Genomic DNA, 15377 nt, shown 5'->3' on the forward strand with positions numbered 1-15377 from the left:
GTGTTCAGTAGATCTTTGTCTGAGCATTGGTCCAGGCTTCGAGAGGTGTTCCAGCGACTGCGAGCGGCTCATCTCAAGCTCAAGCCACGTAAGTGTTACATCGCACAACGCGAGGTGGGGTACCTCGGGCATCGCGTCAGCGAGGCAGGCGTGCGCACCGATCCGGAGAAGGTACGCGCCGTAGTGGAGTGGCCACGGCCAAGGAATCTGACGGAGATCAGATCATTTTTGGGGCTCGCCACCTATTATCGTCGATTTGTAAAGGGATTCAGCGAGATTGCACGCCCCCTCACCCAACTCACCTCCCCTAAGCACCCCTACCAGTGGACGGGGGCCTGCCAGACGGCCTTCACCACTCTCAAAGACCACCTCACCCACGCCCCCACCCTCGCTTTCCCCGATTTTACCACCGATTTTATTTTGGACACCGACGCCTGCAGCAGCGGGCTGGGCGCGGTGTTGTCACAGGTACAGGATGGGACGGAACGAGTCATCGCGTACGCCAGCCGGACCTTGAGTGGGGCCGAGCTGAACTATTGCGTGACCCGCCAAGAGTTGTACGCCGTGATTTTCGCATGCAAACAGTTCCGGCCGTATTTGTACGGCAGGAGATGTCGCGTACGCACTGACCATTATGCTCTGCAGTTTCTTCTTACATTCAAGGAGCCGCGGGGGCAGATGGCCCGGTGGTTGGCGCAGTTGCAGGAGTACAACCTGCAAATCGAGTATCGGGCTGGCCGGACGCATGCAAACGCGGACGCCTTGTCGAGGCGACCCACGGTGTACGCCGAGACGAGGGCGGAGGAGGCCTGCCCGTGTTTCACGGGGGGACGCTGCCGGCAGGCAACGGACCCCCGAGAGGCCGCGGCCACTGACCCCCCCCAGCGAGAGAGAGTGCAGTGTGCGCCACAGAAACCCTCACAGGTGGCACTGAGGATCCCGTCGACCGCCCGGCAAGCGCGGGACCCGCGGCTCGGGACCCGATCGGACGGATCCAGGAGGACGTCGGCTGCGCCTTCCCGGGCCTAAACGACGAGCAGCTGAGACAGACCCAGCAGCGAGATCCGGATCTGGCGGCAGTGGAGGCGGCACTGCGGGAGGAAAAGAGCGCCCTACCAGGACCCTGGAGCGGTTTGTATGCCCGGTTGTGTGTGCGGAACGGAGTGGTACGGGAGTTAACCGAGGCCGGCCAGCCGGGGTGCATCTGTGTTCCTGCCCAGGTGCGACCCCAGCTGCTACGGCTGGTGCATGACCACCCACTCGGGGGCCACGATGGGGAACGACGCACTCGAGAGACCCTGCGTCGCCAGTATCTCTGGCCCAAATTGGCACAAGATGTGGCCGCCTGGGTGCAGGGCTGCCGGGCCTGTCAGCAGTGTGGGCAAAAGCCGGCGAGGTACCAGGTACCCCTGAGGCCGTTCCGAGTCAGTCGGACGAATCAGTTGGTCGGAATCGACCTGCAGGGGCCCTTTCCACGATCCCACCGGGGCAACCGATATATTCTCGTAGCGGTGGAATACTTCACCCGCTACCCCGTGGCGGTGGCTATCCCGGATAAAACAGCCCTCGTAGTGGCCCGGGCCTTCGTGGAAAACTACGTACTTAAGTGCGGGATCCCCGAACGAGTCATTACCGACCAGGGTAGTGAATTCGAGGCCGAACTATTTCAGGCGCTGTGCCGAGAGTTCGGGATCCAGAAGGACCGAACCACGGCGTATCACCCCCAGGCGAACGGGATGGTAGAGAGGATGAACCAGACTCTGGCCGGGAAGCTTAAACGCATGGCGGCCGCGAATCAACAGGACTGGGACGAACACCTTCCCTATGCCCTGTTCGCCTACACCACCGCCGTTCACACCTCTACAGGACAGACCCCGTTCCTAATGATGTTTGGTCGCGAGTCTCGCCTGCCCGCAGATCTGCTGTTCGGTGTTCCTCCGCCGCAACGGGAGGAAGGGAGCCACCCCGTGGAGCACTTGCTGGAGACCCTGCGAGGGGCCAGGGGCCGAGCCTACCCGCACGGAGAGGCCGCGCACCAGCGGCAAGAGCAGGGCGCCCGACCCCGTATGGAGCCCCCCTTCTACACTGCGGGCTCCGAGGTGTGGCTGTACACTCCCCGCGTCGGTGCCGGACAGGTGGGGAAGCTGACCACCTACTGGCGAGGACCCTGGATTGTGAGACGGCAGATCTCACCATGGACGGTGCTGATTCAGGGAGGAGAGAGGGGCCGGGAGATGGTGGTCAACATCCGCCGACTGAAGCCGTGGCGAGCAGCCCCCGAGGGGGGAGCCCCGCCGTCCAAGTACCCCGAAACCCCGGGGTCCCCCCACCCCCCGTGCCCGGGGGCCTCGCGCAGTACATGGGCCCCACGGAGCCCCGGGCTCCGAGGGGCCCCGGGCGGGGCCGGGGGCGACGAGGACGGCGACCCTTAAACCCCACCGCCTCTGAGTTTGTTCCCCAGCCCGCAGGTGCCAGAGGCCGAGGGGAGCCGTTGGAATGGAGGAGGAGACCACCGCCGGAGCCCCAGGAGACGGAGCCGCCACCCCCGAGGCCAGCCACAAGGGCCGGGCGAATCCCGCGGACCCCGCGGCGATACCTCGTGGGGGCAACCCAGGCGAGGTGCTCCAGTCAACCCGGGACGGGGACTGGCACCCCGGGGGGCTATGTGGTGCCACAACGACGGGGCCGCTCTGCCGAACCAGGGAGCCGCCCGGCTTCCCCCACCGCACTGCCCCCCATCACCCGCCCCACATAAGCACACACCCGCACGCATCCCCCCCCCCCATAGAGCTGGAAGGGAAGGTCACCTGATCGACCGGTTTTTATCCGAGAGACCCTTATCGGGATTAATTCTCACGGTTTCCGGCGATCAGGGAATTGGATGACCCCCCCGTGCTACGTGGCACCGCGGCGCTGCGGCCGGCCTTAATATGGTGTGGTCGCGGCGTGGGGCATTCGGCCACCGCGGTTGAGGCGCATTTCCCCCCACACACACCCCCACGAGTCGACGGGGCAAGCAGGGGAGGCACGGGACAGCATGAATAGCGGGGTCACAGGGGCTGTTGCGCATAGTCATGGGGGTTGGGATAATTGCGCTTGAGCGCGCAGGCCCCATTGTTAGGAAGGGTAAGGGAGTAATTAGGATGTACGCCGCCAACGTCGCTCACTGATTAGCATATCAACAGCGCCGGGGACGCCGTGCGCGGGCTTGGGGTGCACGAGCCCATTGTTCAGCGCAGCATCCCCTTTGAGGTAGGGAGGATAAATAGAGGAGCGCAGAGGGGAAATCGCTCTCTCTCCAGGCCAGGCGACCAGACGCAGCTCCAGCCAGCGACCCGGACGTCCGTGCGACGCACCGAGGCACGCGGTTAGCACAGAGATCAGCGGACCGCCGTGGACACTAACAGTGAGTGAGAAGGTGAAGTAGGGAATCATAGCGATAAATAGGGAATAGGTATAGAGGTTAGCGTAGGCCAGCCTCGTCGACTCACTGATTGACATCAATTCGCAGGTAGCATATAATAAATCATTAATAGCGAAGCGTGGTCTCGCGTGATCTTGTCGTGCAGAGTGTCGCGTGGGGAGCTGCGTGTGTGTGCGTGCGTCCACCCCGGGTGCGATACAGGTGCGCGATCATAACGTGAGTGGAGTTGGAGTGCGCGGAGCGGCGTGTGTGTGGGAGTGCTCATACGTTCGTTACGTGTCGGATACGGATGCGCATTGGTAACGTGCCGCACAGGGCTATAGGCGGGCACGGCGTTTGATTGATGATGCTGTGCGCGTGTATGCTCGCAGCGTGGGAGCGCGGCGCGAGACTGTAACAGTGGGGGCGTCGCGTTCGAATGCCGGCGAAACCGTAGCGGGTAATAGGGAGGTGGGGTAACCTAAACGGAATAGGGGATGCAGGCGGGAGGGACCCCGGGGGCCAGCGGCCCCCACATATTGGTGTCAGAAACGGGACGATCCCCGCGCCCCAAGGGAAAGAGGCCCCCCAACCCAGTTAAAATCAAATGCACATTTACGGGCAAAGGAATTCCATCATGGAAATCGTTTGCCCGCAGCATCAGGGGGGCTAAAAAGGTTAATGGGTGGTCGAGAGGAGGCGTTGCAGCAGTTAGAATACATTTAGATGGACGGGCAGCTGACTTTGTGGAAGCTTTGCCCGCAAGCGCACAAACTCAGTGGGAAAAATTAATGTGCGAACTCGAACGGCGCTTCGGCGCCTATGACGAGGAGGAGGCGCAGGCGGCCTTAGAGGCACGCCGCCGCCAGCCCGGCGAGGATCTGCGAGATTACGCCGAGGACGTACGCATGTTGACCCAGCTCGCGTACCCGGAGCACGAGGCGAAAGTAATTGAGAGCCTCGCCGCCGGGAAGGTCCAGCGATATTTGGCACGCACCCCGTGGTGGCAGCCAAATATAGACGGTGCACGCCTCTCCTTTAACACACTTGTCGAGCGCGCGCGTAAATGCGAGAAGCTCTCTGGTGAGCGCGCGCAGCCTCGAGGGAGGGGACGAGAGTGCGCCGTAGCGAGCCTACTCTCGGACGAGGAGGAGGAGCTCGCCATCGCAGGAAGGGGACGGGCAAGGGAGCCCCAGAGACCCAGCGAGAAAACCCCGGGGTGGGTAGCTGGGTTACAGGCGGTATGGGAGATATGATAAACCAAGTAGGTGAGAGGGTAACCCAGTACGCGAGGAAGCGAATAGAAATGTGAAGACCATCCAGTCTGAGATGGGTGAACTACACTCCACAGTAGGGGGCTAGCCGGGAAGGTATCCCAATTAGAGTCCGAGTTGGACAACTGCGTACAGGGAGAGGGAGCGGGCAGGGGACCCACTACGGAGCCGCCACCCCTCCCCGGCGTGTTATGTGTGCGATCGGCGAGGGCATCTCAGGAGGGACTGTCCTCAGGTCGCCCGAGCTAGACAAGAGCTAAGGTCAAACACTAAGGCCCCCTAGAGAGGGGACCACCGGGGGTGAAATCGACGTAGCCCCGACACAAACAAGCTGTAGTGATAATGGCGAGCGAGTGATCTCCACACAGGTTCCAGCAACAACGCCCACGGAAACGGTGACTCCTGGCGACTGGCTACGGGAGCTGGTGGCGGGGATCACGGGGGCCACGTCGCTGGTGGAAGGGGAGGTAAACGGAGTGCGTACCCGAATCCTGCTGGACACGGGGGCGGTGGCCTCGCTCGTGAGCGCAGCGCACTGCAGCGCGATCGGGGTCGACGTGCGTCACCTGCAGGCCCCGGACCGCGCGCTGCACACGGCGAGCGGAGCCGGAATGGGGCTGCTGGGGAGAGCCACCCTAGAGGTCCGCATAGGCAGCCAGGTGTGCACCCAGGAGTTCTACGTGTCGAGTGCGTTGTGTCACGAGTGTATCGCAGGCACCGACCTCCTAGAACGGTTGGGACTCAACGTGCAACCCCGCCAGCGATGCGCCACCATGGAGAGCAACGGCGAGCGGATACCGTTCCTGGGACGAGAACCAACGCGCCCCGCTTTGCACCTGTGGCCGCTATCCTGGCGACGGCAGTCACCATCGGCCCGCTCACCGAGATGCTGGTGCCGGTGGCAACATCCCCCACCGACCCCGCGCTCCGACCATCAGGGGAGGTAATGCTAACTCCTCACCCGGAGTTGGCAAAACGGTATGGGGTTGTGGGATCCGCCACGTTGGTAAACGCAGATGGGGACCGATTGTTTATGCGGATGTTTAACCCCCACAATACCCCAGCGATACTGCGACGGCGCACCCCGATAGCCACAGTACACCCCCTGCACGCACGCCACTCTAACGACTCGGTGTTCGCACTCTGGGCTGAGGACCCCGGTCGTCCTGAGGGTGAGCAGGACCTGGCCTGGCGAGTCGGCCCGACTCCCCGAGCCGAGGTCGTTCCCCTGCTCGACGCGTTACATGTACCATGGGCGGACTTACCTAAGGGAGAGGCCGATCGGCTGCGCGAGTTACTGCGGGAGTATGCCGACGTGTTCAGCGAACACGACTCGGACGTGGGTCGGACCGACCTTGTTAAGCACCAAATTGACACCGGTGCAGCCCGACCCATCAAACTCCCTGCGTACCGAGTGGGCGCACCCGAACGCACCCAGATCAAAGAGGCGGTTGGGGACATGCTTCGCGATAACATAATTCAGCCCTCGGCGAGCCCCTGGTCAGCCCCGGTGGTACTAGTAACGAAAAAGGATGGGTCAACCCGGTTCTGCGTCGATTACCGTAAACTGAACGCAGTCACGCTCGGCGATGCCTTCCCCATACCCCGCATCGACGACACTTCGACAGCCTCGCGGAGCGCGATATTTTTCCACCCTCGATCTGGCGTCCGGGTACTGGCAGGTGGAGATGGCGGAGGAGGATCGGCCGAAAACAGCATTCACCACCCCGATGGGACTATTCGAGTTTCGAGTACTCCCGTTCGGACTCACCAATGCGCCCGCGACGTTCCAGCGGCTGATGGAGTTGGTGATGCGGGGCTTGCAATGGGAACAGTGCCTGATTTACTTGGACGATGTGATAGTGTTCAGTAGATCTTTGTCTGAGCATTGGTCCAGGCTTCGAGAGGTGTTCCAGCGACTGCGAGCGGCTCATCTCAAGCTCAAGCCACGTAAGTGTTACATCGCACAACGCGAGGTGGGGTACCTCGGGCATCGCGTCAGCGAGGCAGGCGTGCGCACCGATCCGGAGAAGGTACGCGCCGTAGTGGAGTGGCCACGGCCAAGGAATCTGACGGAGATCAGATCATTTTTGGGGCTCGCCACCTATTATCGTCGATTTGTAAAGGGATTCAGCGAGATTGCACGCCCCCTCACCCAACTCACCTCCCCTAAGCACCCCTATCAGTGGACGGGGGCCTGCCAGACGGCCTTCACCACTCTCAAAGACCACCTCACCCACGCCCCCACCCTCGCTTTCCCCGATTTTACCACCGATTTTATTTTGGACACCGACGCCTGCAGCAGCGGGCTGGGCGCGGTGTTGTCACAGGTACAGGATGGGACGGAACGAGTCATCGCGTACGCCAGCCGGACCTTGAGTGGGGCCGAGCTGAACTATTGCGTGACCCGCCAAGAGTTGTACGCCGTGATTTTCGCATGCAAACAGTTCCGGCCGTATTTGTACGGCAGGAGATGTCGCGTACGCACTGACCATTATGCTCTGCAGTTTCTTCTTACATTCAAGGAGCCGCGGGGGCAGATGGCCCGGTGGTTGGCGCAGTTGCAGGAGTACAACCTGCAAATCGAGTATCGGGCTGGCCGGACGCATGCAAACGCGGACGCCTTGTCGAGGCGACCCACGGTGTACGCCGAGACGAGGGCGGAGGAGGCCTGCCCGTGTTTCACGGGGGGACGCTGCCGGCAGGCAACGGACCCCCGAGAGGCCGCGGCCACTGACCCCCCCCAGCGAGAGAGAGTGCAGTGTGCGCCACAGAAACCCTCACAGGTGGCACTGAGGATCCCGTCGACCGCCCGGCAAGCGCGGGACCCGCGGCTCGGGACCCGATCGGACGGATCCAGGAGGACGTCGGCTGCGCCTTCCCGGGCCTAAACGACGAGCAGCTGAGACAGACCCAGCAGCGAGATCCGGATCTGGCGGCAGTGGAGGCGGCACTGCGGGAGGAAAAGAGCGCCCTACCAGGACCCTGGAGCGGTTTGTATGCCCGGTTGTGTGTGCAGAACGGAGTGGTACGGGAGTTAACCGAGGCCGGCCAGCCGGGGTGCATCTGTGTTCCTGCCCAGGTGCGACCCCAGCTGCTACGGCTGGTGCATGACCACCCACTCGGGGGCCACGATGGGGAACGACGTACTCGAGAGACCCTGCGTCGCCAGTATCTCTGGCCCAAATTGGCACAAGACGTGGCGGCCTGGGTACAGGGCTGCCGCGCCTGTCAGCAGTGCGGGCCGAAACCGGCACGATACCAGGTACCCCTAAGGCCGTTCCGCGTCAGCCGCACGAATCAGCTGGTCGGGATCGACCTACAGGGGCCATTCCCGCGATCCCATCGAGGCAACCGATATATCCTAGTCGCAGTAGAGTATTTCACCCGCTACCCCGTGGCAGTGGCCATCCCTGATAAAACGGCCTTGGTGGTGGCCCGGGCATTTGTGGAACACTACGTACTTAAGCACGGGATCCCAGAACGAGTCCTCACCGACCAGGGTAGCGAGTTCGAGGCCGAGTTGTTCCAGGCACTGTGCCGAGAGTTCGGAATCCAGAAGGACCGAACCACAGCGTACCACCCCCAGGCGAACGGGATGGTGGAGCGCATGAATCAGACCTTATCGGGGAAACTCAAACGTATGGCGGCCGCAAATCAACGGGATTGGGATGAACACCTCCCCTACGCCCTTTTCGCCTACGCCACCACCGTACACACGTCGACGGGACAAACCCCGTTTTTAATGATGTTCGGCCGTGAGTCTCGTTTACCCGCAGATCTGCTATTCGGCGTCCCTTCCCCCCAGCCGGAGGAGGGAAGCCGCCCCGTGGAACACCTGTTGGAGACCCTACGAGAAGCCCGAGGCCGAGCATACCCGCAAGGGGAAGCCGCGCATCGGCGGCAGGAACAGGGCACCCGACCCCGCATGGAACCCCCCTTATTCCTGACAGGTGCTAAGGTGTGGCTACACACCCCTCGCGTCGGGGCCGGGCAGGTGGGGAAACTGACGACCTACTGGCGGGGACCCTGGACCGTGGTGCGACAGATCTCCCCCTGGACGGTACTAATTGATGGCGGGGAGAGGGGTCGAGAGACGGTGGTCAATGTCCGCCGCTTAAAACCGTGGAAAGCGGCCCCGGCGAGAGAGAACCCCGTCACCCGAAGGCCCCGAAATCCCGGAGTACCCGCATCCCCCGTGCCCGGGGGCCTCGCGCAGTATATGGGCCCCACGGAGCCCAGGGCTCCGAGGGCCCCGGCGGGGCCGGGGGCGACGAGGACGGCGACCCTTAAACCCCACCGCTCTGAGTTTGTTCCCCAGCCCGCAGGTGCCAGAGGCCGAGGGGAGCCGTTGGAATGGAGGAGGAGACCACCGCCGGAGCCCCAGGAGACGGAGCCGCCACCCCCGAGGCCAGCCACAAGGGCCGGGCGAATCCCGCGGACCCCGCGGCGATACCTCGTGGGGGCAACCCAGGCGAGGTGCTCAAGTCAACCCGGGACGGGGACTGGCACCCCGGGGGGCTATGTGGTGCCACAGCGACGGGGCCGCTCTGCCGAGCCAGGGAGCCGCCCGGCTTCCCCCACCGCACTGCCCCCCATCACCCGCCCCACATAAGCACACACCCGCACGCATCCCCCCCCCCCCCCCATAGAGCTGGAAGGGAAGGTTACCTGATCGACCGGTTTTTATCCGAGAGACCCTTATCGGGATTAATTCTCACGGTTTCCGGCGATCAGGGAATTGGATGACCTCCCCCGTGCTACGTGGTACCGCGGCGCTGCTGCCGGCCTTAATATGGTGTGGTCGCGGCGTGGGGCATTCGGCCACCGCGGTTGAGGCGCATTTCCCCCCACACACACCCCCACGAGTCGACGGGGCAAGCAGGGGAGGCACGAGACAGCATGAATAGCGGGGTCACAGGGGCTGTTGCGCATAGTCATGGGGGTTGGGATAATTGCGCTTGAGCGCGCAGGCCCCATTGTTAGGAAGGGTAAGGGAGTAATTAGGATGTACGCCGCCAACGTCGCTCACTGATTAGCATATCAACAGCGCCTGGGGACTGCCGTGCGCGGGCTTGGGGTGCACGAGCCCATTGTTCAGCGCAGCATCCCCTTTGGAGGTAGGGAGGATAAATAGAGGAGCGCAGAGGGGAAATCGCTCTCTTACTCCAGCGCCAGGCGACCAGACGCAGCTCAGCCAGCGACCCGGACGTCCGTGCGACGCACCGAGGCACGCGGTTAGCACAAGGATCAGCGGACCGCCGTGGACACTTAACAGTGAGTAAGAAGGTGAATTAGAATCATAGCAGATAAATAGGGAATAGGTATAGAGGTTAGCGTAGGCCAGCCTCGTCGACTCACTGATTGACATCAATTCGCAGGTAGCATATAATAAATCATTAATAGCGAAGCGTGGTCTCGCGTGATCTTGTGTTATAAGTGTGAACGCGTGTGGTACGGTGTATGTGTAAGCTCTCGGCGTGCGTAATCGGCGTACCCCAGGTGCGCGATCATAACGTGAGCGACCAGCGCGGCGCAGAGCGGCGCAAGAGTGTCGCGTGGGGAGCTGCGTGTGTGTGCGTGCGTCCACCCCGGGTGCGATACAGGTGCGCGATCATAACGTGAGTGGAGTTGGAGTGCGCGGAGCGGCGTGTGTGTGGGAGTGCTCATACGTTCGTTACGTGTCGGATACGGATGCGCATTGGTAACGTGCAGCACAGGGCTATAGGCGGGCACGGCGTTTGATTGATGATGCTGTGCGCGTGTATGCTCGCAGCGTGGGAGCGCGGCGCGAGACTGTAACAGTAGGGGCGTCGCGTTCGAATGCCGGCGAAACCGTAGCGGGTAATAGGGAGGTGGGGTAACCTAAACGGAATAGGGGATGCAGGCGGGAGGGACCCCGGGGGCCAGCGGCCCCCACATATTGGTGTCAGAAACGGGACGATCCCCGCGCCCCCAAGGGAGAGAGGCCCCCCAACCCAGTTAAAGTAAAATGCACATTTACGGGCAAAGGGATTCCATCATGGAAATCGTTTGCCCGCAGCATCAGGGGGCTAAAAAGGTTAATGGGTGGTCAGAGGAAGAGGCGTTGCAGCAGTTAGAACTACATTTAGATGGACGGGCAGCCGACTTTGTGGAAGCTTTGCCCGCAAGCGCACAAACTCAGTGGGAAAAATTAATGTGCGAACTCGAACGGCGCTTCGGCGCCTATGACGAGGAGGAGGCGCAGGCGGCCTTAGAGGCACGCCGCCGCCAGCCCGGCGAGGATCTGCGAGATTACGCCGAGGACGTACGCATGTTGACCCAGCTCGCGTACCCGGAGCACGAGGCGAAAGTAATTGAGAGCCTCGCCGCCGGGAAGGTCCAGCGATATTTGGCACGCACCCCGTGGTGGCAGCCAAATATAGACGGTGCACGCCTCTCCTTTAACACACTTGTCGAGCGCGCGCGCAAATGCGAGAAGCTCTCTGGTGAGCGCGCGCAGCCTCGAGGGAGGGGACGAGAGTGCGCCGTAGCGAGCCTACTCTCGGACGAGGAGGAGGAGCTCGCCATCGCAGGAGGGGACGGGCAAGGGAGCCCCAGAGACCCAGCGAGAAAACCCCGGGGTGGGTAGCTGGGTTACAGGCGGCATGGGAGATATGATAAACCAAGTAGGTGAGAGGGTAACCCAGTACGCGAGGAAGCGAATAGAAATGTGAAGACCATCCAGTCTGAGATGGGTGAACTACACTCCACAGTAGGGGGGCTGCCGGAAGGTATCCCAATTAGAGTCCGAGTTGGAACAACTGCGTACAGGGAGAGGGAGCGGGCAGGGGACCCACTACGGAGCCGCCACCCCTCCCCGGCGTGTTATGTTGCGATCGGCGAGGGCATCTCAGGAGGGACTGTCCTCAGGTCGCCCGAGCTAGACAAGAGCTAAGGTCAAACACTAAGGCCCCCTAGAGAGGGGACCACCGGGGGGTGAAATCGACGTAGCCCCGACACAAACAAGCTGTAGGATAATGGCGAGCGAGTGATCTCCACACAGGTTCCAGCAACAACGCCCACGGAAACGGTGACTCCTGGCGACTGGCTACGGGAGCTGGTGGCGGGGATCACGGGGGCCACGTCGCTGGTGGAAGGGGAGGTAAACGGAGTGCGTACCCGAATCCTGCTGGACACGGGGGCGGTGGCCTCGCTCGTGAGCGCAGCGCACTGCAGCGCGATCGGGGTCGACGTGCGTCACCTGCAGGCCCCGGACCGCGCGCTGCACACGGCGAGCGGAGCCGGAATGGGGCTGCTGGGGAGAGCCACCCTAGAGGTCCGCATAGGCAGCCAGGTGTGCACGCAGGAGTTCTACGTGTCGAGTGCGTTGTGTCACGAGTGTATCGCAGGCACCGACCTCCTAGAACGGTTGGGACTCAACGTGCAACCCCGCCAGCGATGCGCCACCATGGAGAGCAACGGCGAGCGGATACCGTTCCTGGGACGAGAACCAACGCGCCTCCGCTTTGCACCTGTGGCCGCTATCCTGGCGACGGCAGTCACCATCGGCCCGCTCACCGAGATGCTGGTGCCGGTGGCAACATCCCCCACCGACCCCGCGCTCCGACCATCAGGGGAGGTAATGCTAACTCCTCACCCGGAGTTGGCAAAACGGTATGGGGTTGTGGGATCCGCCACGTTGGTAAACGCAGATGGGGACCGATTGTTTATGCGGATGTTTAACCCCCACAATACCCCAGCGATACTGCGACGGCGCACCCCGATAGCCACAGTACACCCCCTGCACGCACGCCACTCTAACGACTCGGTGTTCGCACTCTGGGCTGAGGACCCCGGTCGTCCTGAGGGTGAGCAGGACCTGGCCTGGCGAGTCGGCCCGACTCCCCGAGCCGAGGTCGTTCCCCTGCTCGACGCGTTACATGTACCATGGGCGGATTTACCTAAGGGAGAGGCCGATCGGCTGCGCGAGTTACTGCGGGAGTATGCCGACGTGTTCAGCGAACACGACTCGGACGTGGGTCGGACCGACCTTGTTAAGCACCAAATTGACACCGGTGCAGCCCGACCCATCAAACTCCCTGCGTACCGAGTGGGCGCACCCGAACGCACCCAGATCAAAGAGGCGGTTGGGGACATGCTTCGCGATAACATAATTCAGCCCTCGGCGAGCCCCTGGTCAGCCCCGGTGGTACTAGTAACGAAAAAGGATGGGTCAACCCGGTTCTGCGTCGATTACCGTAAACTGAACGCAGTCACGCTCGGCGACGCCTTCCCCATACCCCGCATCGACGACACCTTTGACAGCCTCGCCGGAGCGCGATATTTTTCCACCCTCGATCTCGCGTCCGGGTACTGGCAGGTGGAGATGGCGGAGGAGGATCGGCCGAAAACAGCATTCACCACCCCGATGGGACTATTCGAGTTTCGAGTACTCCCGTTCGGACTCACCAATGCGCCCGCGACGTTCCAGCGGCTGATGGAGTTGGTGATGCGGGGTTTGCAATGGGAACAGTGCCTGATTTACTTGGACGATGTGATAGTGTTCAGTAGATCTTTGTCTGAGCATTGGTCCAGGCTTCGAGAGGTGTTCCAGCGACTGCGAGCGGCTCATCTCAAGCTCAAGCCACGTAAGTGTTACATCGCACAACGCGAGGTGGGGTACCTCGGGCATCGCGTCAGCGAGGCAGGCGTGCGCACCGATCCGGAGAAGGTACGCGCCGTAGTGGAGTGGCCACGGCCAAGGAATCTGACGGAGATCAGATCATTTTTGGGGCTCGCCACCTATTATCGTCGATTTGTAAAGGGATTCAGCGAGATTGCACGCCCCCTCACCCAACTCACCTCCCCTAAGCACCCCTATCAGTGGACGGGGGCCTGCCAGACGGCCTTCACCACTCTCAAAGACCACCTCACCCACGCCCCCACCCTCGCTTTCCCCGATTTTACCACCGATTTTATTTTGGACACCGACGCCTGCAGCAGCGGGCTGGGCGCGGTGTTGTCACAGGTACAGGATGGGACGGAACGAGTCATCGCGTACGCCAGCCGGACCTTGAGTGGGGCCGAGCTGAACTATTGCGTGACCCGCCAAGAGTTGTACGCCGTGATTTTCGCATGCAAACAGTTCCGGCCGTATTTGTACGGCAGGAGATGTCGCGTACGCACTGACCATTATGCTCTGCAGTTTCTTCTTACATTCAAGGAGCCGCGGGGGCAGATGGCCCGGTGGTTGGCGCAGTTGCAGGAGTACAACCTGCAAATCGAGTATCGGGCTGGCCGGACGCATGCAAACGCGGACGCCTTGTCGAGGCGACCCACGGTGTACGCCGAGACGAGGGCGGAGGAGGCCTGCCCGTGTTTCACGGGGGGACGCTGCCGGCAGGCAACGGACCCCCGAGAGGCCGCGGCCACTGACCCCCCCCAGCGAGAGAGAGTGCAGTGTGCGCCACGGAAACCCTCACAGGTGGCACTGAGGATCCCGTCGACCGCCCGGCAAGCGCGGGACCCGCGGCTCGGGACCCGATCGGACGGATCCAGGAGGACGTCGGCTGCGCCTTCCCGGGCCTAAACGACGAGCAGCTGAGACAGACCCAGCAGCGAGATCCGGATCTGGCGGCAGTGGAGGCGGCACTGCGGGAGGAAAAGAGCGCCCTACCAGGACCCTGGAGCGGTTTGTATGCCCGGTTGTGTGTGCGGAACGGAGTGGTACGGGAGTTAACCGAGGCCGGCCAGCCGGGGTGCATCTGTGTTCCTGCCCAGGTGCGACCCCAGCTGCTACGGCTGGTGCATGACCACCCACTCGGGGGCCACGATGGGGAACGACGTACTCGAGAGACCCTGCGTCGCCAGTATCTCTGGCCCAAATTGGCACAAGACGTGGCGGCCTGGGTACAGGGCTGCCGCGCCTGTCAGCAGTGCGGGCCGAAACCGGCACGATACCAGGTACCCCTAAGGCCGTTCCGCGTCAGCCGCACGAATCAGCTGGTCGGGATCGACCTACAGGGGCCATTCCCGCGATCCCATCGAGGCAACCGATATATCCTAGTCGCAGTAGAGTATTTCACCCGCTACCCCGTGGCAGTGGCCATCCCTGATAAAACGGCCTTGGTGGTGGCCCGGGCATTTGTGGAACACTACGTACTTAAGCACGGGATCCCAGAACGAGTCCTCACCGACCAGGGTAGCGAGTTCGAGGCCGAGTTGTTCCAGGCACTGTGCCGAGAGTTCGGAATCCAGAAGGACCGAACCACAGCGTACCACCCCCAGGCGAACGGGATGGTGGAGCGCATGAATCAGACCTTATCGGGGAAACTCAAACGTATGGCGGCCGCAAATCAACGGGATTGGGATGAACACCTCCCCTACGCCCTTTTCGCCTACGCCACCACCGTACACACGTCGACGGGACAAACCCCGTTTTTAATGATGTTCGGCCGTGAGTCTCGTTTACCCGCAGATCTGCTATTCGGCGTCCCTTCCCCCCAGCCGGAGGAGGGAAGCCGCCCCGTGGAACACCTGTTGGAGACCCTACGAGAAGCCCGAGGCCGAGCATACCCGCAAGGGGAAGCCGCGCATCGGCGGCAGGAACAGGGCACCCGACCCCGCATGGAACCCCCCTTATTCCTGACAGGTGCTAAGGTGTGGCTACACACCCCTCGCGTCGGGGCCGGGCAGGTGGGGAAACTGACGACCTACTGGCGGGGACCCTGGACCGT

This window comes from Callorhinchus milii, unplaced genomic scaffold (assembly GCF_018977255.1).
Source record: "Callorhinchus milii isolate IMCB2004 unplaced genomic scaffold, IMCB_Cmil_1.0 Scaffold192, whole genome shotgun sequence".
In the NCBI taxonomy this organism is placed as follows: domain Eukaryota; kingdom Metazoa; phylum Chordata; class Chondrichthyes; order Chimaeriformes; family Callorhinchidae; genus Callorhinchus; species Callorhinchus milii.